The 11,748-nt window shown below is 33.3% G+C and overlaps 1 pseudogene across 1 annotated transcript; it reads left to right on the top strand.

The window, feature by feature from the left end:
- The first annotated feature begins 3,557 nt into the window (after window positions 1-3,557).
- On the top strand, window positions 3,558-11,748 carry LOC143608418 (uncharacterized; annotated as a pseudogene). Its single transcript, XR_013149249.1, has 29 exons — window positions 3,558-4,011; window positions 4,256-4,555; window positions 4,638-4,798; window positions 5,533-5,598; window positions 5,752-5,869; window positions 5,959-6,068; window positions 6,168-6,263; window positions 6,446-6,569; window positions 6,766-6,833; window positions 7,200-7,286; window positions 7,389-7,541; window positions 7,629-7,724; window positions 7,802-7,861; window positions 7,973-8,091; window positions 8,176-8,263; window positions 8,386-8,490; window positions 8,625-8,729; window positions 8,803-8,855; window positions 8,942-9,005; window positions 9,219-9,353; window positions 9,456-9,568; window positions 9,661-9,754; window positions 9,867-10,086; window positions 10,169-10,299; window positions 10,385-10,531; window positions 10,624-10,752; window positions 10,951-11,049; window positions 11,148-11,186; window positions 11,301-11,748. The product of XR_013149249.1 is annotated as an uncharacterized LOC143608418 (transcript).

Genomic DNA, 11,748 nt, shown 5'->3' with positions numbered 1-11,748 from the left:
CAGTTACAGTCGTCTAAACATAAATTTAACAATTTGTCCAGTACCAGTTTACATCAAAACTCAACATAACAACAATCTATGAATCATAATCCATGCATATAACACTCTAGACATAAGATTAACCAACCATGCATATCAATTTCACATTACACACATAGTTAGGGTTTTTCTTGAAAGTTTAAAACCAAAGAACAAGTGATTAACAAGCAACAATAACACAACTAGTTATCAATTTCATTAGCAATTCATCATCAAGCATATAATCAAACCCTAACTCATATTAATCATCAATTTTCGAGAATTAGGGTTTTGATTAACCCATTCAATACCAAAATTTAACACATAGAATGCATAGAGGAGTTGTTAATTACCTACCAGTACCTTAATTCTTCAACAAAACTTGAAAAAGGTTGTATGTATGTGTGTGTGATGTGACGGCAGCCAAGGGGGGAAGAGAGGGAGAGAGCCGATCGGTTCTTGGGAGGGGGAGGGAGTGTAGGGTTTTGTTAATTATTATAATAATAATATGTTACACAATAGCCCCTCTACTTTTAGTTATTAATTTTCTAGTGTAAACAATTAGTTCTTGCTTCTTGTGTTTAGCATTACACATAACATATCAAGTAACATATATGTTAACACATAATTATCACGTATTTGTTGTTTTGATGTTTGTCGTTTGTTCACCAATGGTTTGAGTCGACTCGTGTGCGTTTCGGTGCAATCCCGAAAGACTACATGTGTAGTGATTGTCAAGCGTCATTTAAAACCCTAGTTTAAATGTAATGAGATGTGCGTTATAGATCAGGTGATCTTAAGTTTGAATTGACGGAGTTTGGATTAACGGAGTTAACCTGAAATTGACGAGTGTCACAACATTAAAGTAAACAAAATGTCCAAAAGAAAACCTAAAAGTAAACAAATGAAGGTAATCTAATAATTTTACAAAAATTGAATTATAACAAAAAAATATCCAAACCTGAAGAATAAACAGAAGACTTTTGGATCATAGTCATATCTGTAATTGCTTTAAATACACAAATGAAAAATGTCCAAATTAAAACCTAAAAGTAAACAAAATAAGATAATCTAGTAATTTCAAAGACATTGAATTAAAACAATAAAAGATCCAAACCTGAAGAATAAACGAAAGACTTTTGGATCATAGTCATATATGTAATTGTTTCAAATCCACAAATGAAAATTGTCAAAATTCAAACCTAAAAGTAAACAAAATAACATAATCTAATAATTTCAAAGACATTGAATTAAAACACATAAAGATCCAAACCTGAAGAAGAAACTGTAGATCTGTTGAACCTAGTCAGATCTTTACTTGCTTCGAATGCACATTAACCTTAAAAAATAAAAATCGTCATGAAATAACACCAAATGAAGTAAATTCAAAGGAAAATATATTCATACCGGAAGATTGACAGATAGATCTTTGGTTGATTTGACTCACAATCTGATTATTGTGAGTAGGAGAACCATCAACCGGATCAGAAGATTAAGAGAAAGCACATATAAATCTTTGAGAAGAATCTAGATTATTAGATTAAGAGAAATCAAGATTTGAGAATTATAAGAAGAGAATGATTTAGAGAAAAAGAGAGAAAAGAAGAAGAAAAGATACAGAGTGAAAGAAAGAGGAGGATGTATGTGATGATATGTTTTTATGGTTTCTCCAATGAACCGGTTTTTTGTAATAATAAACCGTTTTTTTAAGGCGCATTGTAAGGTTGACACATCAGCATGGTTGCTTGTATGAGTGACACATCAGCATTTTGAATGTGGGGGGGGGGGGGGTGGACAAGTGTCCAAATTGTTCTTCCTTTATTATATAATAAGATAAGATGTATATATATATATATATAATTGAAAGAATTTGGCTATTACCAATTTTGGGAAGAAGACTTCTCATATGTACAAAAGTAATTTTGACCACTCAGCCCAAATATAGATGGAGCGTTACATTTATTGATATATTTTCAGTTTACCTCCCATATCATGAAATAGAGCATTAAATTGTAACAACAAACAATCTTCAAGAACAATGCATTTATGAGTTATACCATGAAAAATATTTTAATAAGTTTGAATGGGTTTCTCGACTTTGTTAAAATGACAAAATAAAAAAATACATGTTAACTCATTCAATTTTATGAATATTTTGCTTCACTTGAGCATAGTTGTGCCTGAAATATTTCTCATACACCATTGAAGAAAAAGTTAATGCTGACATAAATATTTCAAATTTGATAAAAGTTAGAAACATTTATAGGCCGGGGAGTGGCATGTCGGAAGTGTTCGCTATCTTTTCTAAAATTTTAATAGTCGAGGGAAAAATCGTCAATTTGCTAAATCCTGAACCTTTTGATTTTTTTGCAAAAATGTCACTGAAAATAAATTTGAAACCTGAATCATGTTTAAAATTCCAACTTTCATCCACTTGACATTTTCAAGACAACCCATAACAAATTTGATGATAAAAGTTTAAAACATTGATACATCAACAAATTTGCATTTGGAATTTTGTCACATTTCAACTTTATGTTTCTAGATTTGTTTTATATGTTTAAGTAATATAATATCAATCTTGATGTAGCTCTATCTTAGATGAACCTTTAGACGTGGATCCACACGGTGGAAGATCAAGTGCTTGAGTTTGGATTCCAACACATATCTACAAACCGAATTGATATTATCTTGTAAAGACATTTAATGTTGTTTGTTGAGCGATGTCAATCTTATTAATTTTGGTAACTGTAACGCGTCATTAACAAGTTGATGAAATTTAGTTATGCCATAGATGTCGAGAAAAATTTCCGAAACAATATTTCCCACTAAAGTAATAGAGATCCACATTAGTATTATGCATTTACATAAAGTGATAAAAAAGTCAAAGTTTCCTAAAATCCGTATCAATATCCGAATTTGAACACCTACTAACCGTAATAAAACTATTCGGCGGGTAACATTGGCTTGAGAAATTTCTAAAACGACTCATCTCAACCTTCACCAAATTAATATTAATATATGTTATTAAAACATCTATTTTTGACCCAAATTCATTTTACTAATAACCTGCTTAGTATAAATTACAATCCGTATTGAACAAAAGTCAAATATCCTTGGTGGAGGTGGGCAAACCAGGTTTATTTTAAAAACCGGAGAAAAGGGTATGATCGAGTTTTTGACCATTTTTGCCGGATTTTTATCGAGTTAGGTTCGAGTTTTAACTAGGTTGGAACCGGTTCCGGCAACTCCGTTTTGAAAGAAGACGTTGGGCTAGAATAGAGTTATGGTTTTGGGCCAGTAAAGGTGTGTGTAATGTCAGTGTATGTAACCGATTTCTACGAGTACATACAGATAGATATAAGAGAGACCAACCAAGGTCACAGCAGCAAAGAAGGAAAGAAAACCTAGGGCTTGGCTTCTCGATTATTATTATTATTATTATTATTATTATTATTAGAGTATTCACCAAGCCATCTCTCTCTATCTCTGCATTTAGTCGTAAGCCACCTCTCTTTCTCTCTGTACCTATTAGGCTGTTTCTTTACACATATTATTATTATTATTATTATTCTGTCTGGATTTAATCTACTCTACTACTGAATTTGGATCTCAGGCTCAATCAATCAATCAATCTCTGTCTGATTCCACAACTGTAATCAATCGATTCATTTTCTTCAACTGATTTCTGTTATCTGTAACTGCCTTTTGATGATGCAACGAAATGTGAAATAAGTGAATTGATAATGGCTACTGATTCATTTCTTACTGTTTGCTTGCTAATTATTCAACCTAATTCTAGTTATACGCGATCTGTCTATTATTTTTAGTTTATTTTGCATCTCATTACAGATTTTCGAGATCGGATGATGATTTGCATTTTTTTTAGCTGATCACAGATTTTATTTTTACAGGATTATTATTGTTGTTGCTGCCGTGTAGCAAGGATTTGTGCTGATGATTGTTTCGGTTATCCCGGACGTCTTTCTATATGTATTTTTTCCTTTTCTTTTTGACCTGTAATCGACATTATTATTACTAGTTTCATAATAATGATGATGAGAGATGCTTCCTTCTTGTATCATGAACAATGTAATATATATATCTATATGTTGTGTTACCTGGCTCTATATAATATGCTGCAATTGTTGATACATGTCACTACATCAATATTTGATCTAACTGACTTGACTCAATTTGTATGATACATGACCTCTTCTTATCATATATTTTGTAGACCTAACTTGGATAATTGCTGCTTCTTGATACTTGATCATCAATTAATCGTAATCAACAATGGAGAGCTTGGCTCAACTAGAAGCTTTGTGTGAACCACTCTACAATTCACAAGACTCGGTTGAACGTGCTCACGCTGAGAACACTTTAAAATGTTTTTCCGCAAATACCGATTACATTTCACAGTGTCAGTACATATTGGACAATGCTTCAACTCCTTACGCGTTGATGCTCGCTAGTTCAAGTCTGCTCAAGCAAGTCACTGAGCATACACTCTCCTTGCAACTTCGTCTTGATATACGTAATTCTTCTACTAACATATCTTTATGCTTTTTTTATTACCTAACATGTTATGAATTTTCTCGTGTTGACATCCGATGAAGGGAACTACATTATTACCTATTTGGTGAAAAGGGGACATGAACTACAACAATAAGTGATCGGATCTTTAGTCCAGCTTTTGTGTCGGGTGACCAAGTTTGGTTGGTTCGATGATGATAGGTTCCGAGATGTAGTCAAAGACGCCACAAATTTTTTAATTCAGGTATCTTAGCTATTTTTCTAGGGAATCGTGTTACAATCACTCTAACACAGTCAATATCGTGCTATACTGGTTATCGGACCTCTAGCACAATATCGGTCAAAATATTGGTACCGATAATATCTGCGATATTGGACCGATATATCACCAATTTTCCAGATATCAGTTTTATTGTCATTTTTTAGTGTTTAATGTTAGTGTTTTAAGTCTTAATCAGTTCCTACTTGCTACAATTGTTTGTGTTTTGTAACTTGCAAAAGGTTAAATTGTTAATGGTAGGAGAGTATACTGAATTGTTAGTGTTAAATTGCTATATATTTAAATTCTGCATGATTATAAAATTACCGATATCCCACTGTGATAACTGATATAAGGACCGATATCCGATATTTTTCTACATTAACTGCTTAGCAATCACTCAAAAATGGAAGATAAGGAGCTAAAGGAAAGCACTTTATGTTGTGTTTCATACCATACATGGCAAATAGCAGTTGATTATTAGTTAGTTTATCAAACTGGTCAACACTCTTTGAGAATTTAAAATATTATAAAAAATTAAAGCTACATTGTTCAGTACTTCAGTTGTGTTTTTTTGATTAACAGTCTATGCTACTGTTCTTTATTCAGAACTTATATGTTGTGTTGAAGCAAGCTAGTGTGTTATTGTAATAGAATATATAGTAAGATTCCAAAGCTAACTGTTTACTATTTATTTGCACGATTGCTGTTTTTATCAGGCATCACCGGAGCATTGTTCTATAGGCTTAAAGATACTAAATCAGCTTGTTAGTGAGATGAATCAGGTTGGTTATTTTGTTTAAACCTTGATTACTTATGGTATAACTGTATATTTAGCCAATGTAATTTATCAAATATAGGAATTTTTTAGTGGATTATCATTACTTTGTTGTTATGTTTTTATTTGATTTATAACGGTTTTCTCGTTTACTTCACAGCCAAACCCGGGGTTGCCTTCTACCCATCATCGCAGAGTTGCATGCAATTTTAGGGACCAGTCTCTTTTTCAAATTTTCCAAATATCTATCACATCCCTGCAACAGCTGAAAAGTGATGGTAATATGACAGTGATATCACCTAAGTTCTTGCATTATTTTTAACCTTTGTATTCTGTTGTCATTCTGAAAAAGAAATTCTGTTTGCAGTTGGCAGCCGTTTGCAAGAATTGGCACTTTCTCTAGCATTAAAATGTCTGTCATTTGACTTTGTTGGAACATCAATTGATGAAAGCTCAGATGAATTTGGCACTGTTCAGGTATTAGTTTACAGTTGGTTCAAATATTAAGCAGAACAGCTCAATTTAAACTTATTGCTTCTCATTTGAACAAAATGAATCTTTTTGGCAAATTTGCAGATACCATCTGGGTGGAAACCTGTTTTAGAAGATCCCTCGACACTACAAATATTTTTTGACTACTATGCAATCACAACGCCTCCTTTATCAAAAGAGGTGAGTCGTTTATCTCATTTTTTAATTATTTTCAATAAATACACACATGAATACTGCTTAGGAGAACATACTGACCTCCATTAGCATGATCTTATATGTTAAGCGCTTGCCAGATATACATTTATTACATGACTCTTTTGTATTATGTTGTAGTCTTCATTTATTTGGTGTTGTATTTGTAGGCTTTGGAATGCTTAGTAAGACTGGCTTCAGTAAGGCGCTCTTTGTTCTCAAACGATGCCAATCGTTCCAAGTTTTTGGCTCATTTAATGACTGGAACCAAAGAGATCTTACAGGCGGGCCAAGGTACACACTTTAAAATTTTTAATTTTCCGGTTGTATCAAGCTGTTTAAATGTGTTGATTTCACTTATTTGGCACACAAACTTCTATTGCCTTATTCTGTAGCTGCAGTGTATCTATTATTTTCCTTTTGTTGTTCTATTTTGATATTTAGATTCCATTGACTCAACATAATTAAAAAGACTGAATTCTTGAATCAGGTCTTGCTGATCACGATAATTACCATGAATATTGTCGTCTTCTTGGACGGTTTAGAGTGAACTATCAGGTGACGTGCAACATTTTTGTACTTGAATAACTCTACGCCAACAGTTTGTAATGATACTGTCTCAATGTTGTTTTAGCGTTTGTTGTCTTAACGTGTTATATCAGTCACACGTGTATAAATAACCAATGAAAGCAAAGAAAATAAATAAATAAACAAGCGAGTTAAGTCGGTGTTTTCTGGGAAAAATCAACACACACACACATATTAAGCAAAAGAGATTTAGCACTTGTAACTCACATCTGCAGTTGATAATACCATACTGGATACTTTATTTAGGAAAAACGTTATTTCTATCTCAGTTTGTTGGTATTTTTCAATATCTAACCATAGCTCTCTTGATATTTTGACCTGTGGTGATGGTTGCAGCTATCAGAACTTGTGAATGTTGAAGGATACAGTGACTGGATACGTTTGGTTGCAGAGTTTACTTTAAAATCGTTGCAGTCATGGCAGGTTGGCTTTTTGTTCAGTCTCAAATTTCAGATGATATAACATAACATCTTGTTTGAACTGATTCACAACAAACAAACATGAATTTGTATTGCTTGTTTGCAGTGGGCTAGTAGCAGTGTCTACTATCTTTTAGGGCTTTGGTCAAGGTTGGTAACATCTGTGCCCTACTTGAAAGCTGATGCACCTAGCTTGCTTGATGAGTTTGTGCCCAAGATTAGTGAAGGTTTTATTTCATCGAGATTTGACTCTGTGCAGGCATGTAAAACATCATAATCCATGAAGTTTATTGATTGATGTTCAGAAACATAGCATACGTTTAATTGTCTTGAGTTTGAAATGTAGGCTCCTCCTCAAGATGACCTTTCAGAGAATCCTCTTGACAATGTTGAACTTCTTCAGGACCAGCTTGATTGTTTTCCATATCTTTGTAGATTTCAGGTATAAACCATTATCATACAATTACTGTTACTTGTCATCTAAAATCACATATGATCGATCTCCTTTTTTTCTTTCAGTATGAAAGAAGTAGCTTATTCATCATAAACATTTTGGAGCCCATCCTTCAATTGTATACGGTATATTTTTGCTCAAATTGCATTCCTTTTATATATCTTCAGGTTGTTAATATGATATTGGCGTTTCTGATATGATATTTCATTTGCTATTTTTGAATGTATCATTAATAGGAAAATGCACAACATCAGATTAGTGATAAGAATGAATTATCTGTCATTGAAGCCAAATTAGCCTGGATAGTTCATATAGTTGCTGCTATATTAAAGATTAAACAATGTAGCGGTTGCAGGTATTTAAAATTAAATTATGAATTAATGTTATTGTTCTCCTTACATGGACCATGCATAATTTTTTTTTCTTTCACTCGATTAAGCTCGGATTCGCAAGAAGCTATAGATGCAGAACTATCAGCTCGTGTTTTGCGTATCATAAATGCTACTGACAGTGGACTACATAGTCAGGTAAAATGGGGCACGGCCCATTCTGATTAATACATTTTTCTTGTCCACTAAGTAGTATTCATGTTAAAGTTTATAAGTACCTAATTTATAGATTACATATTAATCTATATAACTCATGGCAGAGATACGGTGAGCTAAGCAAGCAAAGACTTGACCAGGCAATTTTGACATTCTTCCAAAACTTTAGAAAATCTTATGTTGGTGATCAAGCCATGCATTCTTCTAAGGTAAAACGAAAAAGATATTTTGGTTCCTACTCTAGATTTGTAGTTATCATTATCATTATTATTATTATATTTTTATTATTATTGTTGTTGTTGTTATTTTCATTATTATAAAAAGTCTTGTATATCTGTTGCAGCAGCTTTATAGCCGGTTATCTGAGCTGCTGGGACTGCAGGATCATCTTCAGGCATTAAATCTGATTGTTGGAAAAATTGCAACAAACCTCAAATGTTACACCGAGGTACTTTATCTTTCTCTTTGGTTGCATCTCTTACAAATCTTTTCTGCTCTCTCTCATTTGACTTTGTATACAGAGTGAGGAAGTTATTGACCACACATTAAGTCTGTTTCTGGAACTTGCATCTGGGTTAGTTTGATTTTGTCCTGTCTTTTATGACGTGTGTGATTTTGGGTAAGAAATGGTTTTATTATGAGGTGATTTTTTCCTTGTAGGTATATGACGGGAAAGCTACTCATGAAGCTGGACACTGTCAAATTCATTGTTGCAAATCATACAGTAATTCTCTCTACTCTATATTGCTATTATTCTTTGTAGAAAAAAAGAGAAAAGAAAAACATGCCTGTTTAAGCGAATAGGAATTAGGTTACACCGGGCCTAGGCGCCTAGCTTTTCTTGAACACTTTTTAGAACACTTTATTTCATTTTCATAATTTGAGAGTTGTATTTTCTTGAAACCTAATATTTATAAATATCCATCTCTATTTGTAGAGGGAACACTTTCCTTTCCTACATGAATATAGATGCTCTCGCAGTAGAACAACGTTTTATTACACAATTGGCTGGTTGATTTTCATGGAGGATAGCCCTGTTAAGTTCAAGTCTTCTATGGATCCACTATTACAGGTATGTTTCTTTTGTCACCATCATATATACTCTTTCTTTTTTTATGCTACAATTGTAACTTTTATGTGATCATTTTTTATTTCACTGTTTTGATTATTCTAGGTTTTCATCAGTTTGGAGTCAATCCCTGATTCTATGTTTCGTACTGATGCGGTAAAATACGCGCTAGTTGGATTGATGAGGGATCTGAGAGGAATTGCAATGGCCACTAATAGGTTGATTTGTTTTACAAGATTATCATGTTTATATTACTTTGTTATAATTATAATATAAATCACACTGTATTTAACTATTCATATAACTTCAGTCGAAGAACATATGGACTGCTGTTTGACTGGTTATATCCTTCTCACATGCCAATTCTCTTGAAAGGCATATCGCATTGGGCTGACACACCAGAGGTAGGTTCACAAACATGAATGATAAACTTCTGTTTGACTGCTTGTTGACTTATAAGATGTGTAATTATACAGGTTACAACTCCAGCGACTTATAAGATGTGTAATTATACAGGTTACAACTCCATTGCTGAAGTTTATGGCTGAGTTCGTTTTGAACAAGGCTCAACGTTTGACTTTTGATTCATCATCCCCAAACGGGATACTTTTATTTCGCGAAGTCAGCAAACTCCTTGTGGCATATGGATCAAGGATCTTATCTATACCTAATGTTGCTGATATCTATGCTTTCAAATACAAGGGGATATGGATTGCATTGACTGTTCTTACAAGGGGTAAATGATATACCATCTGTTGGTGAAATTTGATTATGGTTTTTAATTTTTACTAACAGTATTGTGTTTATACTAATGGCAGCTCTTGCTGGAAACGATGTGAATTTTGGTGTGTTTGAACTGTATGGCGATAGAGCTCTTGCAGATGCACTTGACATTGCTTTAAAGATGACACTTTCAGTTCCTTTGGCCGATATTTTGGCTTACAGAAAGGTATGGTGTGCAATTTGATGTGCTCAGATTTAGTCTCTCTGAAAGTTGCCACTTATATGGTGTAATTTTTATTCGCAATTTGTAGCTTACGAAGGCGTATTATGCATTTTTGGAGGTTTTGTTCAACAGTCACATTGTTTATATGTTGAATCTGGATATGAATACCTTTATGCATATAGTCGGCTCGCTAGAATCTGGATTAAAAGGACTTGATACAAGCATCTCAACTCAGGTACTTATATCGTACGTCTTTCTATATGTGCACACTGACATGTTCAATGTTAATCTAAAATCTTGCTTCTGTTGGTTAAAATTTCATGTCAGGCTGCATCAGCAGTTGATAATTTGGCTGCTTATTATTTCAACAACATCACCGTTGCAGAGGCGCCAACTTCGCCTGCCGCCGTCAATCTTGCTCACCATATTGCAGAATGTCCAACATTGTTCCCAGAAGTAAGTTTTTGACCATACGCCTTGTCTTATAGACTTTGATGATTACAGTGTCTGCTTTCTTATTCTTACATATATTATGGATCATTGCGTGTTTCATCATGATGTGACAGTCATTATATCTCTTACAAACTCAATTAATATGGATTTTATGCCATTGAATTTGCATAATAAATTACTTTAATTTTTTAATTACATCAGATACTGAAGACCTTGTTTGAGATTGTTTTGTTTGAGGATTGTGGGAATCAGTTGAGCCTTAGCAGACCAATGCTCAGCTTGATATTAATCAACGAGCAGGTGACATGTGCTATGATTATCACTTTATTGTTATTATTATTAATATTATATATTACTTTTTTTTTAATTTGTGTTTTGACATCATCTATCTGCTGCAGATATTTTCGGACCTGAAAGCTCATATTTTAGGGTCACAGGTATGTCTGATAAATTATGTTTATATGCGAAAATGGTCAAATTTTGAAAAATAGTAATGGGTCAAAATAGTCAAAGTGCATACAAGTTTCTGAAATAAGTTGTATTGGTTGCAGCCTGCGGAACAGCATCAGCGGCTTTCCTTATGCTTTGACAAACTAATGGGTGATGTTTCTAGAAGCTTAGACTCGAAGAACCGAGACAAGTTCACTCAGAATCTGACAATATTTAGACATGATTTCCGTGTGAAATAACTAGTCCTAGGATTCGTGTTTGCAATGTGGTTATTGTTTGTACAGCTCAACCTCTCTCCTAGTGTTTGATTATTATATTTTCTCATTTTATGGTTAAGATAACATTACTTAAATGAATTATTGTGGTCATATTTTGAAACAAAACTTTAACCCGCGTGCAAGATATATTTACTCCATCAATCATGGGTATCTCACTTCTTTTGGATATGATTGTAAAGAGTTCTTGCACATGTATGTAACTTTGTTCGTTTGGATTAATGACATTGACTTATTTATTTGAGTAATTATAGTGAGTTAAAACAACTATTAA

Source organism: Bidens hawaiensis, unplaced genomic scaffold (genome assembly GCF_021521415.1).
Source record: "Bidens hawaiensis isolate Kalapana, Puna unplaced genomic scaffold, B.hawaiensis_p1.1 tig00419365_1, whole genome shotgun sequence".
Lineage (NCBI taxonomy): Eukaryota > Viridiplantae > Streptophyta > Magnoliopsida > Asterales > Asteraceae > Bidens > Bidens hawaiensis.
The sequence above is the reverse complement of the archived record's forward strand: the minus strand, read 5'-3'. Positions and strand labels throughout refer to the sequence as shown.